We start from the raw sequence: 19,682 nt of genomic DNA, 5'->3' as shown, positions 1-19,682 counted from the left end.
ATGTTGTGGCAACCAATTCAGATCTTTACCTTTTGATCTCTTAAGTCCCTGGATCCTCCGCAGCATGAAATCTGCATACATTTTTAATCTTAATTTCACAAAAACTGCTGAACGGATTTACACCTAGCATTCTACCAAATTTGGTGTAATTCAATTCAGCTGTTTTTTCCTGTATAGCTATTTGATTTTCCTATGAAAAAGTGCAAGGGGAAAATGCATTTTTGGATCCCCAACTCTGTCTCAGCCCTTGCTTTACAGACCAACGCAAAACTTTCCAGGAAGAAGCTGAGGTAGATGAGACTTTTTTGGGGAATGTTTGTAAAGATTTGTCAAAGGGAGCCAAAGTTATGAGCAAACCAATAAATCCATTACCTATGGAAATGTGGTCCTAACTATAATTACTGCCACTACATTATAAATGTGCCACATATATATATATATTTATATATATATATATATATTAGGGCACCTAAGTATAACGTCACTTTACCCTTTGTTATTTTCAGTGTATATATATATATATATATATATATATATATATATATATATCATCCAATATTTCCTTATCCCATTTGAAGGAAAAGTCAAGACACCTTCGGTAGTTGCACGGAACAAGGCTACGGCTGAAACGCGTTGGGAGGAAGTCTTTTTGTGCTTTTGTTAATATATTTTTTGCAACTACCGAAGGTGTCTTGACTTTTCCTTCAAATAGGATAAGGAAATATTGGATGTAATTTAATGGGATTCCCGCTACATAGAGCCTCGATATTTCGGGAACATTCTTGTTGAATACGTATATATATATATATATATATGTTAGACTTTTCATCCTTGGGGTGGTCTCCCTTAACTTTTTGCCTCTGTTCCCCAGGTTGTTGATGTGTGCTGGACTCTGATTTTACTGTTTTTGTTACTCTGGGCACTTTACCACTGCTAACCAGTGCTAAAGTGCAAGTGCTCCTGTTTAAAATGTGTACGTAATTGGTTCTCCATGATTGGCATATTTGTTTTACTGTTAAGTCCCTAGTAAAGTGCACTAGAGGTGCCCAGGACCTGTAAATCAAATGTTACTAGTGGGCCTGCAGCACTGGTTGTGCCACCCACACAAGTAACCCTGTAATCATGTCTCAGACCTGCCACTGCAGTGTCTGTGTGTGTATTTTTACACTGTAAATTCGACTTGGCAAGTGTACCCACTTGCCAGGCCTAAACCTTCCCTTTTCTTACATGTCAGACACCCCTAAGGTAGGCCCTAGGTAGCCCCAAGGGCAGGGTGCAGTGTATGGTTAAGGTAGGACATATAGTAATGTGTTTTATATGTCCTGACAGTGAAATACTGCCAACTTCGTTTTTCACTGTTGCAAGGCCTGTCTCTCTCATAGGATAATATGGGGGCTACCTTTAAATATGATTAAAGCGTAGATTCCCCTAGAGAGTAGATGGACATGTGGAGTTTGGGGTCCCTGAACTCACAATTTAAAAATACATCTTTAAAGCCCTGGGACCACCATCTCTCCAGGGCAAAATGTAGTTTATAGGCGGGGGCCACATGGACTAACCGTGTCTCGGCCACCTCCCCAGGACAACCAAATTAAATGAATAGGAAGGGCCCTGGGACCCTCACCACCCAGGGGCTATAAATTAAAGATATGCAGGGGGCTAAGCGGACCCCCCCCGGGCCTCAGGGACCACCATCTTCCCAGGGCTGAATAATTTAAAAGAAATTGGGGGGGCCTGCACACCCCCCAGGTCCCAGGTACCACCACCTTCCCGGGCTTTAAAAAAAAACAAGAGGAGCGTTTGCGCAGACCCCCCTCCAAGGACCACCACCTCCCTGGGACCTCCCTGTGGCCAATAAATATATTTAAAATATAGGAAGGGGACCTTGCAGCCCCCCTCCTGGACCATATACAGCCCCAGGGACCACAACTCCCTCAGGCTTGCCTTTGTAAATCAAAGAAGGGGGGTCAGATATGTCCCATGCATCACTACTGGGTGCCCTGGGTGGGGCCAGAGCACCTAAGATGATGTGACCAGGCCCCAGGAGATGGGGCCCCTGGGGCTTTTTTTGATAGTAAAAATGGTCCTGGGGAGGTGGTGGTCGCTAGGGTCAAGAAGGGTCTGTATGCCCCCTGAACATTATTTAGTAGGTATCCCTGGGGAGATGGTGGTTCCCAGGGCCCGGGGGGTGGTCTGTGTGGTCCCTGGCAATTGTTTTTTGCTAGCACCAAGGAGGTGGGGAACAGCATGGGGTTGGCTGACTGTAGGCGGTTGGCCAACCCCCGCCGCTCACAAGCAAAGGCCATACATGCTGCAAGGTTCGGTGGTTATAGGGGGATGACCGCATGCCATGCTGCCAACCCTCACCAGGTGCAGCTGAAGACATTGCGTGGCTTGGAATTGGGTGGTTATAGGGGTTTGGCTGTAGGGCCTGGCCAGAGGTGGTGGTTGGACTAACGTATAGTAATTAAAATTACTTTACATAAAAATAAAAAATAAAGGTTACAGGGACGCCATCGCCATGCACTGCTAATTACCCCACATATTACAGCACTCATGACATCCAATCATTGATAATATCAATGTAATATTTGCTGTAAATGTTTTGAGGTAAAAACTGTGCATGGTGGGGGCAAGAGTTATAGTTACTTGAAATAACTCCAACAGCTGAATTTCTATGGTTTTGTACATTTAAAATATGAGCCTAACTATAATATCCCTGTAACTGTGGGGTTTTTTAAGTGGATATATTTGTATATGTATATATAGTTTTGGGATAATCCATCAAGTGAGGGCTGAGAAAAAAGTTAGGTGGCTCCCAAAATGCATTTTCCCCATTCCTTTTCCATAGGTAAATTGAGCAATAATACCACAAAAAAATGCTGAACTGCATTACACCAAATTTGGCAGAAAGATAGATCTTGATCCTGAAAGCATGCTTTTTGTGATTTTGTGTAAATACATTCAGTAATTTTTGAAAAATTAATGTTCAAAAACTTTGTATATCTCACACCACGGAGGATTCACAGAGCCACCAGATCTCATGATAAGATTTGATTGGCTGCCACCACATCAACGACAATGTGGTGGCAGCCATCTTAGGACTCAGGACTCAGTCTATTGTCCAGGAAAAAAGCTAAAAAAAGATATAAAAATGCAGAGGAGGTATACCTGGACGTCCAGTGCCTAGTGGATGGCCTAAGTAGACCCCACCCAGGCCAAAAACATATTTTTTTGCAACAAATTCACTGTGGATCTACAAATCTGCACTTCAAAATAACAAACCCCCTGCGGTGGGTTTTATGGGGGGCCATACAGCCCCCTCCCCAAAGCTTCTTCAGACCCCAGAGCCAAATGACATTATAGGGGAGGGGGCAGAGGTTCCCCTCTTCAAGTCTCTTCAGTCCTCAGAGACCCCATCTCTCAGATTTTTTTTTTATAAGGGGAGGGGTACGGTGCCGCCCTCTCTGGGCCTTTTCTTGCCCCGAAAACCTAATCTCCCAGAGCTGATTTTTTTTATAAGGAACAGGGGAGCACGGCCCACACTAGCTGAGCCTCTTCAGGCCCCAGGGACACCATCCCTTTGGGCCAACTAAAACATAGGGGAGGCAGGCATGCATGGGCCTCCCTCTCTGAACCATGATTGACCCTGGGGAGACATTCCTGGTGACACTGTGGTTCCCTGCCCAGGAGAATGCAGGCATACCCTACCCGCACTCTCCCTGGCAGTGAACAGAAATGTGCTCCTTTCTGGTCAGAGCAGAAAAATTGCTGCTCTTGCCCGAGAGGGAGCAAAGAAAAGGTGTTGGCTCCATCCCGCAGCCCCCAATGTGCACTGCATTGTGGGTGTCCCTGGTGGGCACCAGGGAACCTGCTTAAATATTAAATTGCCGGCTACCAGCAAGCACATAGTTGGGGCCTCAAGGGCACTGGGACCCACAAAATGTGGCTTTGCATGGCTTAGTCAATCTCATTTAAGCCCTTGAGTTGCCTTGCATTCCCTTGCGTGATGCAATGGCAACACAAGGGCTCAGCAAATCTGCCCAGAAGTGTTTTCTGCAATGAGGCATATCAAATGACACTAAGGTGAAAAATCAAAGGTAAACCATCATTAATTGTCTATTCTATTTAAGTACCTATATATTATGAGAAATAAAGTCCCTTATACTTTATGGGCACAGCAGGCACAAAGAAGCAAATATTTGTGTTTACTTTATCCCTCGGATCAGAAGCATAGTAAATCAAGCTATTTGGAAAGCTTATGGATATGCATGAAGGAGCTGTGAAGTTAGCACTTGTCACTAACAGAGAACAAGGAAGAACCCATTGGCTGTTTGGGTAAATGCACCTGAGCTGAAAGTATTTGGGCAAGGAGTAGACGGAACTGGATGGTTGATAATTAGAGAGGGAGAGTAGAAAAGGGGGGACGCCATGCATGTGAATGCAGCAAGGTAGAGTGGAGCGTTCAATCAGGGAAGAGAAGATCTGGGAGGCAGATACACGTAGAAGACAGACAATGCAAAATTCAAAAGTAAACACTGTGCAGCAAACAGCACTGCTTAGGTGGGGGCGGATGGAGCTGGGCTGTCAGTGCACAAGAGTGGAAAAGAATTGTTAAGCCACCTTGCATGAGAATGCAGCAGAGTAAGGAGGAGTGTTTGAGTGGGGACCTCGAAGCGCATAGTCCCCTAGGGTAGATAGAGTGAAAACGGAAGAGAGAGCTAGAAGGAGAGAGGGATTGGAAAAAAGGAAGAGATGTAGCAAAGCTGCCCTGGGAATCTACTTTTAAGAGTTGTAGTAATGTAGGCGTCTATTATTGAAGTTCACATTGATGAATAAATGGTCAACTGAGATGCCTGTGGAGACTACAGCCAATTTCACGCTATATCAACACAGCCATTATTTCGTAAAGCAATAAAGAGCAAATGCAAAATACCCAGGCTGTCTAGCTAGATTCCACCTCACGCCTCTTCCTTCCACCACCCTACACTTCTTGCCTGTTTATCCTTTGTAGTTTCTTTTCCATCCCTGCCTTGTTCCTTTGACTCTTGGCCTCTACTTTTCTGGTCCTTCTTTTTCTGTCTTTTCTTGCTCTAGGTCACAGACTACTGATAAAAAACAAGCTCCTGTGCACAGCACTGCACAAATTAAGCACTACACACATGGTTTCCATTAGCAGAACATTTAGCTCCACCCTTTGGCAAACATAAAGTACAAACATATCTCTCAAAGTATTCCGATATTTCTTGTAATACCCTGACCCTGCATTCTTTTTTCCTCTTCTCCATCCTCCACCCTTCCCACCTCTCCTCCACAAAGCATCATGGTGTAGAATGGCATTTGATGGCGCTGTAATGCATAGTCGAGCTCTCTGAAATGCAGAAAGCTCGTGATGTGGGTCATTGGGAATGCATTTATATTTGCAGTTAGTAATAAGTGGGCCCAGAACCCTTGGGAGACCGGGAACAGAATGGAAATGTCTTCGCGAAGAAACGTCCTTCACCAGCCAGAGGGTCTGTCAGCGACAGGGACACCGAAGAGATGCCTTTGGTGTGAACTCTCAGAAGGGCCCCTGTCCACTTCACTACTTCAGTGACCTTCCAGCATAGAAACTATAAGACGCATCTGCACACCAAATGTTATCTAAATTCATCTCTGCCTCGCAGAACAAAAATAAAAATGGCAATTTAAATAAAGGTAGTCACGCTTACATCTGATGTCATCCGGGACTAAACTTCTTTGAAAAGAAAAGGAACGTTACCTACGGTCTCAAAATCACCACGATTGCCTAATTCACCAAAACAGGAAGAAGTAATTACAGATCTGCATAGTAAATTCTTTTCTATTCATAGGCCTAATGGAATTCAATAGAAAACATGGCTCCGAACTTGTAGCTTTGAAATTAACAAAACAGCATAATAGCTTTCTAAAAGTGCAAGAACCCTTCATCTACCGCATTTTATTTTATATTGTTACTCAGACTCTGCTTCGCTGATTTCTTTTATTCTTCTCGCCGCACCGAAGAAATAACATCCGGGAAAAGATGGCGCTACTCTCTCATGCGTTGATGTGGTCAACGGTCATTTCAGAGACGGCGCGTCGCAGGCCTCAAACTGCGAGCTTGGTTTAATTGGTTGAAAATTAAAATAACATTCAAGCCCCATGAAATTGTAACCTTTAGCCCCCTGCTTCAGTTGCGCTTGACATAAGCCATGTCGTTTAGGGTTGAAATCCCAACACCCCTATCTCTGTTTAATGGATGCTCCTGAGGGACTTAACCAAACCGCTTTGAGTAGGGGTGGCAGGTGGCAGTGTTGTGATTGGGTCAACGCTCCGCTCAGTGTTGACATCGACAATCCTTTTGGAGAAACAATCAGTTCTTGGTTTGTCAAATGCCTTCGTGAGAGTCGAAAAAAGTGTCTGACCCACGAAACCTGTCTTCAAGCAACAAAAATGCGATAAAGCCTGGAAATACATTGATGGTATACAGAATGTTAGCGGCGCATCCTAACCGCTTAAATAATTTTGAAAATTAAGGGGCATACTTAAGAGCCCTTTGTGCCACCTTAGCGCAGTCTTTGCATAATTTTTTTGACGCTAAGGCGGCGCTAAGGTGTGACCTTTTCCCTGTGCCAAATTTACACCCCTTGCACCACATTATGCCTGCACCAGGAATAATGCATGCAAGGGGGGTGTTCTAGCGCTAGGAGGCCCGCAAACATGGTGCAGTGAAATTTAACAGATTTCATGGTGCCGTTTTTGGTGTAATTTTTAACGCTTGGTCACAGCAGGCGTTGAAATGACGCACCCATAGAAACCTATGGGCCTACTTGCAGGGGGGCGCAGAAAATGTGCCTCATCAGCTCTGATGGGCCACTCTTTCATAAATATGGGCCTAAGTTTATCTGTGTGGAGCATATCCAATGTGATGTGGTTATAACAGAGTAATGCATGCTGTTTCATGCCAATGCTTATGAGACAAAACACATATGGCACAATATGGATACGTACATCATTTTCAGTAATTACATAAAGTTTTTATTAAACCATTTATAAACATATACTCCTATAATACCCTATGTATAAATTTAAAATTGCACATACAATGTATTATCAACCAGATGAAGTTGAAAACCCTATTGTCCCATAAATAGTCCCATATATCATTGGACTATTTATATTTATGAGACACAATTTCAGTGCAAAATCAAAGCCGCAACACCCACATAGCGAGTCCTTGTGTCTTAAAGCAAAAGGGGTTAATGAGTACCCTGTTACTAGTAACTTGGGGATATGTATGTGTGCGACTAATGGAAAAAACAACTGCTTTGAGGCCCATCCCTTAGGTTTGTATGACTTTACAACACATGCTGTACCACACATGCCCTTACCATGCATCTTTTACCACTAATATCTTTACCACACATATCCCTTTACCATGCATGCCTCTTCCACGCAAAACAAGCATATATGTAATTTTCTTTTTTTTTCTTTTTTGGCAGGTAGACATCCAACCTTTTTTTTAAATGAATTGTAATTTTTTTCTTGAATCCCCCCTTTTTAAATTACTCTTACCACCCAATACCTCTACTACTTCTAAACCCTAAAAATACCCTTGCTAATCTATACCCTTAACCACCCCTAAACCCTAAAAATACTGTTACCACCCAATACCCTTACCCACCCCTAAACCATAAAAATACTCTTACCACCCTGTATTCTTACTCACCACTAAACACTAAAAATACCCTTGCCACTCTATACCCTTATCCAACACTAAACCCTAAAATACCCTTACTACTCTATGCCCTTACCCACTCCTAAACCCTAAAAAACACTTACTACCCTATACCACTTCTCACAACTAAACCCTAAAAATAATCTTACCACTCTATACCAGTACCTAACGCAAACCCTGAATTATAGTGCCATTGGGTAGTTAAAATTAGGGCTTGATTTCCATAGAAAATGCCCTTTTGGCTTTGCTAATAATTTTGCCACCGTTTGATGAATTTTCACAAAACTTTCCGAAAAGGTGCTCTTTTTTTACTTTGTTTGTGTATGGAAAGTTTTAGTGTGATCCATCCAGGAGGCAGAAAAAAAGGAGAGGTCCCAATATGCAGAATCCCCATGGAATTTCCATTTGCATTTTTGAACTGTGCTACCACATAAACTGCTGAATAGAATTACCTCAAATTCAACAGGACGCTATATTTTGATTCAGAAAGCATGTTTTTTAAAAATTTAATGTAAATCCGTTCAGTTAATTTTTGAGAAATTAGGGCTCAAAAATATTTGTATATCTGTATGGTTGGGTTCAAGAAACTCTCTTGAGAGTCCCTAAAATCCAGTTTAAAAGAAAAGACTGTTCTGATTGGCCTAGGGGACTTGTTTCCCTGGCACCAACTCGTTACCACAGGAGTGAGGCTCCCACAAAAACAAGTGCTCTTGGTTGCTTGCAACATGAGAAACATATTGCAGGCAGCCATTATATGACTCTGCGACCAGTGACCAGATGTACAAAAAAAGTGGTTTGCGATTTCCTAATAGCTAATTCTTGCAATTCGCTATTTGGAAATTGTAAACTGCGATGTACTACAGTGTGTTTAACACTGTTAGCTATTTACAGTGGGTCTTAAATGGACCTGCGACCCATTGTGAATGGCAACAATCAAAGGGATGGTAGTTTGCTCGGGTCAGCAGACCACCCTGTCTTTGATTGCTTTTTCAATAGAGCAATTGTTTTTTGCAATGCAGCCTGTTTTCCTTAACCCCTAGTGTGCCTTGGACGAGGTGATCTCGTCCAAGGCGCCAGTTCCCCGGTGCCTTGGACGAGATCACCTCATCCTGCTGGGGGCCCCCGGGGGGAGCGCTAGCGCTACCCCCGAAGGCCAGGCACACACCTCCCCTAAGCAGGGATGGAAGGGGAATCGCTTCCCCTTCCACCCCTGCCCCCGTGATCCTCCCGTGGTGTCTGATGACGTCAGCGCGCTTTCATCAGAGGTCTTCCCTCCGGCGCTGGAAGCTCAGCTTCCAGCGCCCGATCGGAGGAGAAATGCAAAGCATTTCTCCTCCGATCACGTGGAGGGGGTCAGAAAAGCCTGAAAGGAGAGGAAAGGCCTTTCCTCTCCTTTCAGGCTTCTCTGAGCATTTCTGCTGCCAGTAGAAATGCCACTAGACACCAGGGATTTTTTTTTGATTTACTCAATAAGGAGAGCGTCCCCTTGGGAAAGGGCCGCTCTCCAGGGGGGCAATTTGTTTTTTGTCTGTTTCTGCCCCCCCTGGGGGCAGATCAGCCTACTACAATTAGGCCGATCTGCCCCCGGGGGGGCAGAAACCCCCTTAGACACCAGGGAAAACATTATTGATTTTTTTTTTTTTTTTTATGTTTCGGGAGCGACCCCTTGGGCAAGGGTCGTCCGGGGGGGCAAAATATTATTAGGCAATTTCTGCATCCCCTGGGGGCAGATCGGCCTTGGGATCTGCCCACGGGGGGGCAGAAACCACTAGACACCAGGGAATATTTTTTTTTTGTGGGCTATTTGAAGTAAGAGGAGCAGCCCCGTGGGCAAGGGCTGCTCCTTGGGGGGCAAATGATTTCCAGGCCATTTCTGCCCCCCCGGGGGCAGATCAGCCTAATATTATTAGGCTGATCTGCCCCCGGGGGGGGGGGCAGAAATCCACTAGACACCAGGGATAATTTATTTTATTGTTTTTTTTATTTTTTAATGTTTGGGGAGCGACCCCTTGGGCAAGGGTCGCTCCGGGGGGGAGGGGGAATCATTATTAGGCCATTTCTGCACTCCCTGGGGGCAGATCGGCCTTACGATCTGCTCCCAAGGGTGGCAGAAACCACTAGACACCAGGGAATATTTTTTTGTGTGGGCTATTTCAAGTAATGGGAGCAGTACTTGGGCAAGGGCCACTCCTCGGGGGCAAATTATTTCTAGGCCATTTCTGCCTCCCCTGGGGCAGATTGGCCTAATATAATTTTTTTTTGTTTACTTTTATTTTTTATGTTTGGGGAGCAACCCCTTAGGCAAGGGTCGCTCCCGGGGGGCAAATTATTATTAGGCCATTTCTGCCCCCCGGGGGCAGAACCCACAAGACACCAGGGATTTTTTTTTATATTTATACTAACGCATAAGGGGAGCGGCCCCTTTGGCAAGGGCCACTCCCCGCGGGGGGGGCGGAAATATTTTTAGGCCTTTTCTGCCCCCCCTGGAGACACCAGGGATATAAATATTTTTGTATTTACTTCATGTTTTTATGTATGGGGAGCAAATTGTATTTAGGCCATTTTTGCCCCCCTTGGGGGCAGATCAGCCTATTTTTGTTAGGCCAATGTGCCCCCAAAGGGGGCAGAAACTTCTAGACACCATGGATTGGTGTGTGTGTATGTGTGTGTTTTGTTTGGAGGGGGCAGCCCCTTGAGTAAGGGTCTCTCCCCATGGGGCACATTACTGTTGGCCATAACTGCCCTCCTTGGGGGCAGATTGGCCTATTTTCGAAGGCCTGTCTGCCCCCAAGGGGGGCAGAAAGCCCACCAGAGACCAGGGAAGATTTTTTTGTCAAAATAAGAGGTTGGGGGTATGGCCATACCCCCACCCCAAATAAATGGGGCCAAAGTTATTCTGCCCACCAGTGGGCAGATTGGGCAATTACCCCCCATCCACACCCCGGTGGGACAGAAAGTCCACTAGATGCCAGGGAATAAAAAACATAAAAGAAAATAGTGGGGTGGTGGCTACCAACCAGTATGGGCCTGGTTATGCCCCCACCCGAACTGAAGGGGCTAACAGTCTTTCAGCTCTCCCCCGCACACTAAAACATCTTATCCCATGGCAAGCAAGAGGACATTTGATTATATTTGTTTTTTGTTTTACATTTGGGCCATGAGAGCTTGGTAACTCTCAAAATTGTCCCACTTGGAATGGTGAGGGCTGCACTGTTTTTTACTTTGGGATGCTGCCACGTAGAAAAATCCACAAGACCTAGACACATCTGAAAACTAAACATCTAGTTGATTCCAGGGTGGTGTGCTTCACATGCACCCCGCACCATTTCCTTACCCACAATGCCCTGCAAACCTGCAACTTTGCTGGAAAGCACACATTTTTCCCACATTTTTGTGATGGAACCTTCCGGAATCTGCAGTAATCCACAAACTTCCTACCACCCAGCATTGTCTCATCTCTACCGATAAAATTTCTGCTGCACTTGTCAGCCTAAAAATGTTTTTTTTCAAACTGCCCTTTTGGACCCACTTTGGTTCCCCCTCAATTTCGACGTGTTTTTGGCTCTTCCCTGTCACAAACACTTGGCCCACCTACACAAGTGAGATATCATTTTTACCAGGAGACTGAGGGGAACGTTGGGGGGGTAGGAAATGTGTCCCAGTGCAGTGATCCCACACAGAAATGTGGGAAAAATGTGATTTTTTAGCTAAATTTGCACTTTGCTGAGGTTTCTGGGTAAGAAAATATTGGGGGATCCACACCTCCCTTGACTCCCTCGGGTGTCTAGTTTTCAGAAATGTCTGGGTTTGGTGTGGTTTCCCTAGATGGCTGCTGAGCCCAGGACCAAAAACGCAGGTGCCCCCCGCAAAAACAGGTAGTTTTTTTGTGGATAATTTTGATGTGTCCACGTTGTGTTTTGGGGCATTTCCTGTCGCGGGCACTAGGCCTACCCACACAAGTGAGGTATCATTTTTATCAGGAGACTTGGGGGAACGCTGGGTGGAAGGAAATTTGTGGCTTCTCTCAGATTCCAGAACTCTCTGTCACCGAAATGTGAGGAAAAAGTGTTTTTTTAGCCAAATTCTGAGGTTTGCAAAGGATTGTGGGTAACAGAACCTGGTGAGATACTCACAAGTCACACCGTCCTGGATTCCCCTAGGTCTCTAGTTTTAAAAAATGCACAGGTTTGGTAGGTTTTCGTAGGTGCCGGCTGAGCTAGAGGCCAAAATCCACAGGTAGGCACTTTGCAAAAAACACCTCTGTTTTCTGTGGAAAAATGTGATGTGTCCATGTTGGGTTTTGGGGCACTAGGCCTACCCACACAAGAGAGGTAGCATTTTTATCGGGAGACTTGGGGGAACATAGAATAGCAAAACAAGTGTTATTCCCCCTTGTCTTTCTCTTCATTTTTTCCTTCCAAATATAAGACAGCCCTTTTTTCCCATTTTAAAAAACAAAACAAAATTTTCACTCTATTTTGGCTAATTTCTTGGCCTCCTTTAGGGGAACCCACAAAGTCTGGGTACCTCTAGAATCCCTAGGATGTTGGAAAAAAAGGACGCAAATTTGGCGTGGGTAGCTTATTGGACAAAAAGTTATGAGGGCCTAAGCGAGACCTATTCCAAATATGCAAAAAAAGGCCTGGCACAGGAGGGGGAAAAGGCCTGGCAGCGAAGGGGTTAAAGGAAACTGAAAAGTTTTCTTTTTATTTTGCCTGCTCTAAAAAATGTTTGCACCCCCATTTGCAAATGGGAAAGGGTCCCTAGGGGACCTCTTTCTGTTTGTGAATGGCTTGCCTCCGATTTGAAGTTGGTGGTAGCTGCAAATGTTCCTACATTTCAACAAACCAGTGCAACTCGCTATTAGAAAGGGATGCCCTTGTCACGCCCTTTCCTAATAGCAACTAGCAAATCCTAATTTGCGATTTGGTAATAGTTACATGATACAAAGTCATTTAGTGGTCACAAGCGCCAAAATTTGCTGTTTGCGACCTCTGAGTAGTTTTGAACATCTAGTCCTCTGTCCTGAGTGTCTTTAAGGAAAAAGATGTAAGGGGGCTGGGTGTGCATTCCCTGCACCTCTAGGCCTGCCTCCCAAAACTATGATCCCACAAGGAACTTGCTGGACTCCTGCAGGATTGTGGCATGTTAAAAAAAACAATGTTTTATATCGTAATAATTTGATCCTCAGGGTGGGAAAGGGCCCAGTGGTCTTTATTGAAAATATTTGAGGAAGTGGCGTGAGTTGGGGCTCCCTCTCTGAGCCACTGCTGGCCACAGGGACCCCATCTCCCAGGGCTCAATGTACATTAATGGGAGGTCAATCGACCCCCCTCCTAGAACATCTATTGGGCTGCGGGGACCCTAGCACCAGGGGTCGAATCCTAAACAGAGGGGAGGGGACATAATGACCCCCTACCCAAGCCTCTGTTGGGAACCCATCCCCCTGGGCCAGATATCTACAGAAAGGGAAGAAAGGCCACATGCCACTTCCCATTGTTGGTATCTGCTCTGGGGACCCCAGATCCCTAGGCAAGATGCTATACAGTGTCCGGGGAGCCCACCTTCGGGACATTGTTGTTTCCTGTCCTCACTCTCTCAAGCAGGGAGCTCCACTTTGCTTCCATCCGGCAGGAGCAGTAGAAAAGTAGAAAAATACTTTAACCATACATGGATGTGTGTATGTGTATGAATATATATATATATATATATATATATATATATATATATCAATAACAAATCGATCCAGCCAGGCGAATCCCCGCATCTCACCACGGACATAGAAAAATGAGTCTCAGTCACAGAATCTCTACTGAAGTGAAGAATTTAATGGGCATCCACAAAACCCAACACGTTTCCGAAATAAAGTTTCCATGTTCACGGGTAATTGACTCATCGACTCTTTCCATTTTTAACCCCTTCTGTGCCGAGGACGTAGTGGTTACGTCCTTCGGCACAGTGCTGCTGTGCCGAGGACGTAACCACTACGTCCTCGGCACACAGCCCAGAGGGAGCGCTCTCGCTCCCTCTGTGTGCTTCCCCCCATCCCCCCAAAGTCAAGGATGGAAGGGGAAGCCCTTCCCCTCCCACCCCTGACCCCCCCAACCCTCCCTGTGACGTCTTCGCGAGAGCGGTTCGCTGATTAGTCACAGGGTCTCCCCCATCGCGCTGGAAGCAGAGCTTCCAGCGCGATTGAAAGAGAAATGCTTTTGCATTTCTGTTTCAATCCCATGGGGGAGGCCCCGAGAGGCTTCAAAGGGAAGGAGCTTTTTTTTGTGCTTTTTTTTTGCGATGTTTTCTTTTTTTTTAGGTGGGGAGCGACCCCTTAGGCAAGGGTCGCTCCCCTAGGGGGCAATATATATTTAGGCCATTTCTGCCCCACTTGGGGGCAGATTGGTCTATTTTGATGAGGCCAATCTGCCCCCAAGGGGGGCAGAAACCATTAGACACCATGGAGTTTTTTTTTCCCCGCGAATTTCACGCAACAGGAGCGACCCCTTGGGCAAGGGTCGCTCCCAGGGGGGGCATTTTTTTGGGAAGGCCTTTTCTGCCCCCCCTGGGGGCAGAAACCTCTAGGCACCAGGGATCATTTCTTTTTTTTTTTCTTTTTGTTATGTTTTCTTTTTTTTTTAGGTGGGGAGCGACCCCTTAGGCAAGGGTAGCTCCCCTAGGGGGCAAATTATATTTAGGCCATTTCTGCCCCCCATGGGGGCAGATTGGCCTATTTTGATGAGGCCAATCTGCCCCCAAGGGGGGCAGAAACCACTAGGCACCAGGGATTTTTTTGTTTTTTTGTTTTACAGATGGGGAGCGACCCCTTGGACAAGGGTCGCTCCCCTGGAGGGGCAAAATGTATTTAGGCCATTTCTGCACGCTTTGGGGGCAGATCGGCCGATTTTAGGTCAATCTGCCCCCAAGGGGGGCAGAAACCACTACGCACCAGGGATCTTTTTTTTGCGCCGTCACGCAAGGGGAGCAACCTTGTAGGCAAGGGTCGCTCCCTGGGGGGGGGGGGGTAGGGGGGGCAAAATTATTTTAGGCCATCTCTGCCCCCCCTCGGGGCAGATCGGCCTATTGGTATTAGGCCGATCTACCCCCAGGGGGGGCAGAAACCTCTAGGCTCCAGGGCAAATTCTTTTTTTGTGTTTTTTTTTTTTTTTTTTTTTTTAGAGATGGGGAGCGACCCATCAGGCAAGGGTCGCTACCCTGGGGGGCAAATTGTATTTAGACCATTTCTGCCCCCCTTGGGGGCAGATTGGTCGATTTTAGGTCAATCTGCCCCCAAGGGGGCAGAAACCACTAGGCACCAGGGATTTGTTTTTTGGCGCCAATGTCACGCAGGGGGAGCGACCCCGTAGGCAAGGGTCGCTCCCGGGGGGGGGGGGATTGGGTTCAGGGGGCAAATTTATTTTAGGCCATTTCTGCACCCCCCCCTCCCCAGGGAGCAGATCGGCCTATTATTAGGCCGATCTGCCCCCAGGGGGGGCAGAAACCTGTAGGCGCCAGGGCAATTTTTTTTTTTTGTGTTTTTTTTTTTTGTTTGTTTGTTTTTTTAGAGATGAGGAGCGACCCATCAGACAAGGGTCGCTACCTTGGGGGGCAAACTGTGTTTAGACCATTTCTGCCCCCCTTGGGGGCAGATTGGTCGATTTCAGGTCAATCTGCCCCAAGGGGGCAGAAACCACTAGGCACCGGGGATTTGTTTTTTGGCGCCAATGTCACGCAGGGGGAGCTACCCCGTAGGCGAGGGTCGCTCCTGGTGGGCGGGTGGGGGTTGGGGAGGCAAATTTATTTTAGGCCATTTCTGCCCCCCCCCTGGGGGCAGATCGGCCTATTATTAGGCCGATCTGCCACCAGGGGGGGGGCAGAATCCTCTAGGCGCCAGGGCAAATCTTTTTTGTGTGTTTTTTTTGTTTGTATGTTGTTTTTTTTAGAGATGGGGAGCGACCCATCAGGCAAGGGTCGCTCCCCTGGGGGGCAAACTGTATTTAGAGCATTTCTGCCCCCCTTGGGGGCAGATTGGTCGATTTGAGGTCAATCTGCCCCCAAGGGGGCAGAAACCACTAGGCACCGGGGATTTGTTTTATGGCGCCAATGTCACGCAGGGGGAGCGACCCCGTAGGTGAGGGTCGCTCCTGGTGAGGTGGTGGGGGTGGGGGTTGGGGATGCAAATTTATTTTAGGCCATTTCTGCCACCCCTGGGGACAGATCGGCCTATTATTAGGCCGATCTGCCACCAGGGGGGGCAGAAACCTCTAGGCGCCAGGGCAAATTTTTTTTGTGTGTTTTTTTTGTTGTATGTTTGTTTTTTTAGAGATGGGGAGCGACCCATCAGGCAAGGGTCGCTCCCCTGGGGGGCAAACTGTATTTAGACCATTTCTGCCCCCCTTGGGGGCAGATTGGTCGATTTGAGGTCAATCTGCCCCCAAGGGGGCAGAAACCACTAGGCACCGGGGATTTGTTTTTTGGCGCCAATGTCACGCAGGGGGAGCGACCCCGTAGGCGAGGGTTACTCCTGGTGGGGGGGTGGGGGTTGGGGATGCAAATTTATTTTAGGCCATTTCTGCCCCCAGGGGGGGCAGAAACCTCTAGGCGCCAGGGCAAATTTTTTTTGTGTGTTTTGTTTTTTGTATGTTTGTTTTTTTAGAGATGGGGAGCGACCCATCAGACAAGGGTCGCTCCCCTGGGGGGCAAACTGTATTTAGACCATTTCTGCCCCCCTTGGGGGCAGATTGGTCGATTTTAGGTCAATCTGCCCCCAAGGGGGCAGAAACCACTAGGCACCGGGGATTTGTTTTTTGGCGCCAATGTTACGCAGGGGGAGCGATCCCGTAGGCGAGGGTCGCTCCTGGTGGGGGGGTGGGGGTTGGGGATGCAAATTTATTTTGGGCCATTTCTGCCCCCCCTGGGGGCAGATCGGCCTATTATTAGGCCGATCTGCCACCAGGGGGGGGGGCAGAAACCTCTAGGCGCCAGGGCAAATCTTTTTTGTGTGTTTTTTTTTTGTATGTTTGTTTTTTTAGAGATGGGGAGCGACCCATCAGACAAGGGTCGCTCCCCTGGGGGGCACACTGTGTTTAGACCATTTCTGCCCCCCTTGGGGTCAGATTGGTCGATTTTAGGTCAATCTGCCCCAAGGGGGCAGAAACCACTAGGCACCGGGGATTTGTTTTTTGGCGCCAATGTCACGCAGGGGGAGCGACCCCGTAGGCAAGGGTCGCTCCGGGGGGGGGGGGGTGGAGGTTCGGGGGCAAATTTATTTTAGGCCATTTCTGCTCCCCCTGGGGGCAGAAACCTGTAGGCGCCAGGGCAAAAAAAATAAATTGTGTTTTTTTTTTTTTGTTTGTTTGTTTTTTTAGAGATGGGGAGCGACCCATCAGACAAGGGTCGCTCCCCTGGGGGGCAAACTGTGTTTAGACCATTTCTGCACCCCTTGGGGGCAGATTGGTCGATTTGAGGTCAATCTGCCCCCAAGGGAGCAGAAACCACTAGGCACCGGGGATTTGTTCTTTGGCGCCAATGTCACGCAGGGGGAGCGACCCCGTAGGTGAGGGTCGCTCCTGGTGGGGGGGTGGGGGTTGGGGATGCAAATTTATTTTAGGCCATTTCTGCCCCCCCCTGGGGGCAGATCGGCCTATTATTAGGCCGATCTGCCCCCAGGGGGGGCAGAAACCTCTAGGCGCCAGGGCAATTTTTCTTTGTGTGTTTTTTTTTTGTATGTTTGTTTTTTTAGAGATGGGGAGCGACCCATCAGGCAAGGGTCGCTCCCCTGGGGGGCAAACTGTATTTAGACCATTTCTGCCCCCCTTGGGGGCAGATTGGTCGATTTTAGGTCAATCTGCCCCCAAGGGGGCAGAAACCACTAGGCACCGGGGATTTGTTTTTTGGCGCCAATGTCACGCAGGGGGAGCGACCCCGTAGGCGAGGGTCGCTCCTGGTGGGGGTTGGGGATGCAAATTTATTTTAGGCCATTTCTGCCCCTCCTGGGGGCAGATCGGCCTATTATTAGGCCGCTCTGCCACCAGGGGGGGGGGGCAGAAACCTTTAGGCACCAGGGCAAAAAAAATGTGTGTGGTTTTTTTTTTGTATGTTTGTTTTTTTAGAGATGGGGAGCGACCCATCAGGCAAGGGTCGCTCCCCTGGGGGGCAAACTGTATTTAGACCATTTCTGCCCCCCTTGGGGGCAGATTGGTCGATTTTAGGTCAATCTGCCCCAAGGGGGCAGAAACCACTAGGCACCGGGGATTTGTTTTTTGGCGCCAATGTCACGCAGGGGGAGCGACCCCGTAGGCAAAGGTCGCTCCTGGGCAGGAGAGGTTTGGGGGGGTGGGGGGTCAAATTTATTTTAGGGCATTTCCCCCCCCCCTGGGGCCGGCTGAGCTAGAGGCCAAAATCCACAGGTAGGCACTTTGCAAAAAACACCTTTTTTCTGTGAAAAAATATGTTGTGTCCACGTTGTGTTTTGGGCCATTTCCTTTCGTGGGCGCTAGGCCTACCCACACAAGTGAGGTACCATTTTTATGGAGAGACTTAGGGGAACGCTGGGTGGAAGGAAATTTGTGGCTCCTCTCAGATTCCAGAACTTTCTGTCACCGAAATGAGAGGAAAAATAGTTTTTTTTGATGTTTGCAAAGGATTCTGGGTAACAGAACCTGGTCAGAGCCCCGCAAATCACCCCATCTTGGATTCCCCTAGGTCTCTAGTTTTAAAAAATGCGCTGGTTTGCTAGGTTTCCCCAGGTGCCGGCTGAGCTAGAGGCCAAAATCCACAGGTAGGCACTGTTTTCTATGAAAAAATGTGATGTGTCCACGTTGTGTTTTGGGCCATTTCCTGTCGCGAGCGCTAGGCCTACCCACACAAGTGAGGTATCATTTTTTTCGGGAGACGTGGGGGAACGCTGGGTGGAAGGAAATTTGTGGCTCCTCTCAGATTCCAGAACTTTCTGCCACAGAAATGTTAGGAACATGTGTGTTCTTTTAGCCAATTTTTGAGGTTTGCAAAGGATTCTGGGTAACAGAACCTGGTCCGAGCCACACAAGTCACCCCATCTTGGATTCCCCTAGGTCTCTAGTTTTCAGAAAAGCACAGGTTTGGTAGGTTTCCCTAGGTGGCGGCTGAGCTAGAGGCCAAAATCTACAGGTAGGCACTTTGCTAAAAACACCTCTGTTTTCCTTCAAAAATTTGGCTGTGTCCACGTTGCGCTTTGGGGCGTTTCCTGTCGCGGGCGCTAGGCCTACCCACACAAGTGAGGTATCATTTTTTTCGGGAGACGTGGGGGAACGCTGGGTGGAAGGAAATTTGTGGCTCCTCTCAGATTCCAGAACTTTCTGCCACAGAAATGTGAGGAACATGTGTTTTTTTAGCCAAATTTTGAGGTTTGCAAAGGATTCTGGGTAACAGAACCTGGTCAGAGCCACACAAGTCACCCCATCTTGGATTCCCCTAGGTCTCTAGTTTTCAGAAATGCACAGGTTTGGTAGGTTTCCCTAGGTGGCGGCTGAGCTAGATGCCAAAATCTACAGGTAGGCACTTTGCTAAAAACAAGTCTGTTTTCTGTGATGTGTCCACGTTGTGTTTTGGGGCATATCCTGTCGCGGGCGCTAGGCCCACCCACACAAGTGAGGTATCATTTTTATCGGGAGACGTGGGGGAACCCTGGGTGGAAGGAAATCTGTGGCTCCTCTCAGATTCCAGAGCTTTCTTCCACAGAAATGTGAGGAACATGTGTTTTTTTAGCCACATTTTGAGGTTTGCAAAGGATTCTGGGTAACAGAACCTGGTCCGAGCCACACAAGTCACCCCATCTTGGATTCCCCTAGGTCTCTAGTTTTCAGAAATGCACAGGTTTGGTAGGTTTCCCTAGGTGGTGGCTGAGCTACAGGCCAAAATCTACAGGTAGGCACTTTGCAAAAAACACTTCTGTTTTCCTTCAAAAATTTGGCTG

This window comes from Pleurodeles waltl, chromosome 1_2 (assembly GCF_031143425.1).
Source record: "Pleurodeles waltl isolate 20211129_DDA chromosome 1_2, aPleWal1.hap1.20221129, whole genome shotgun sequence".
Classification (NCBI taxonomy): Eukaryota; Metazoa; Chordata; class Amphibia; order Caudata; family Salamandridae; genus Pleurodeles; species Pleurodeles waltl.
Note: the sequence above shows the minus strand (reverse complement) of the source record.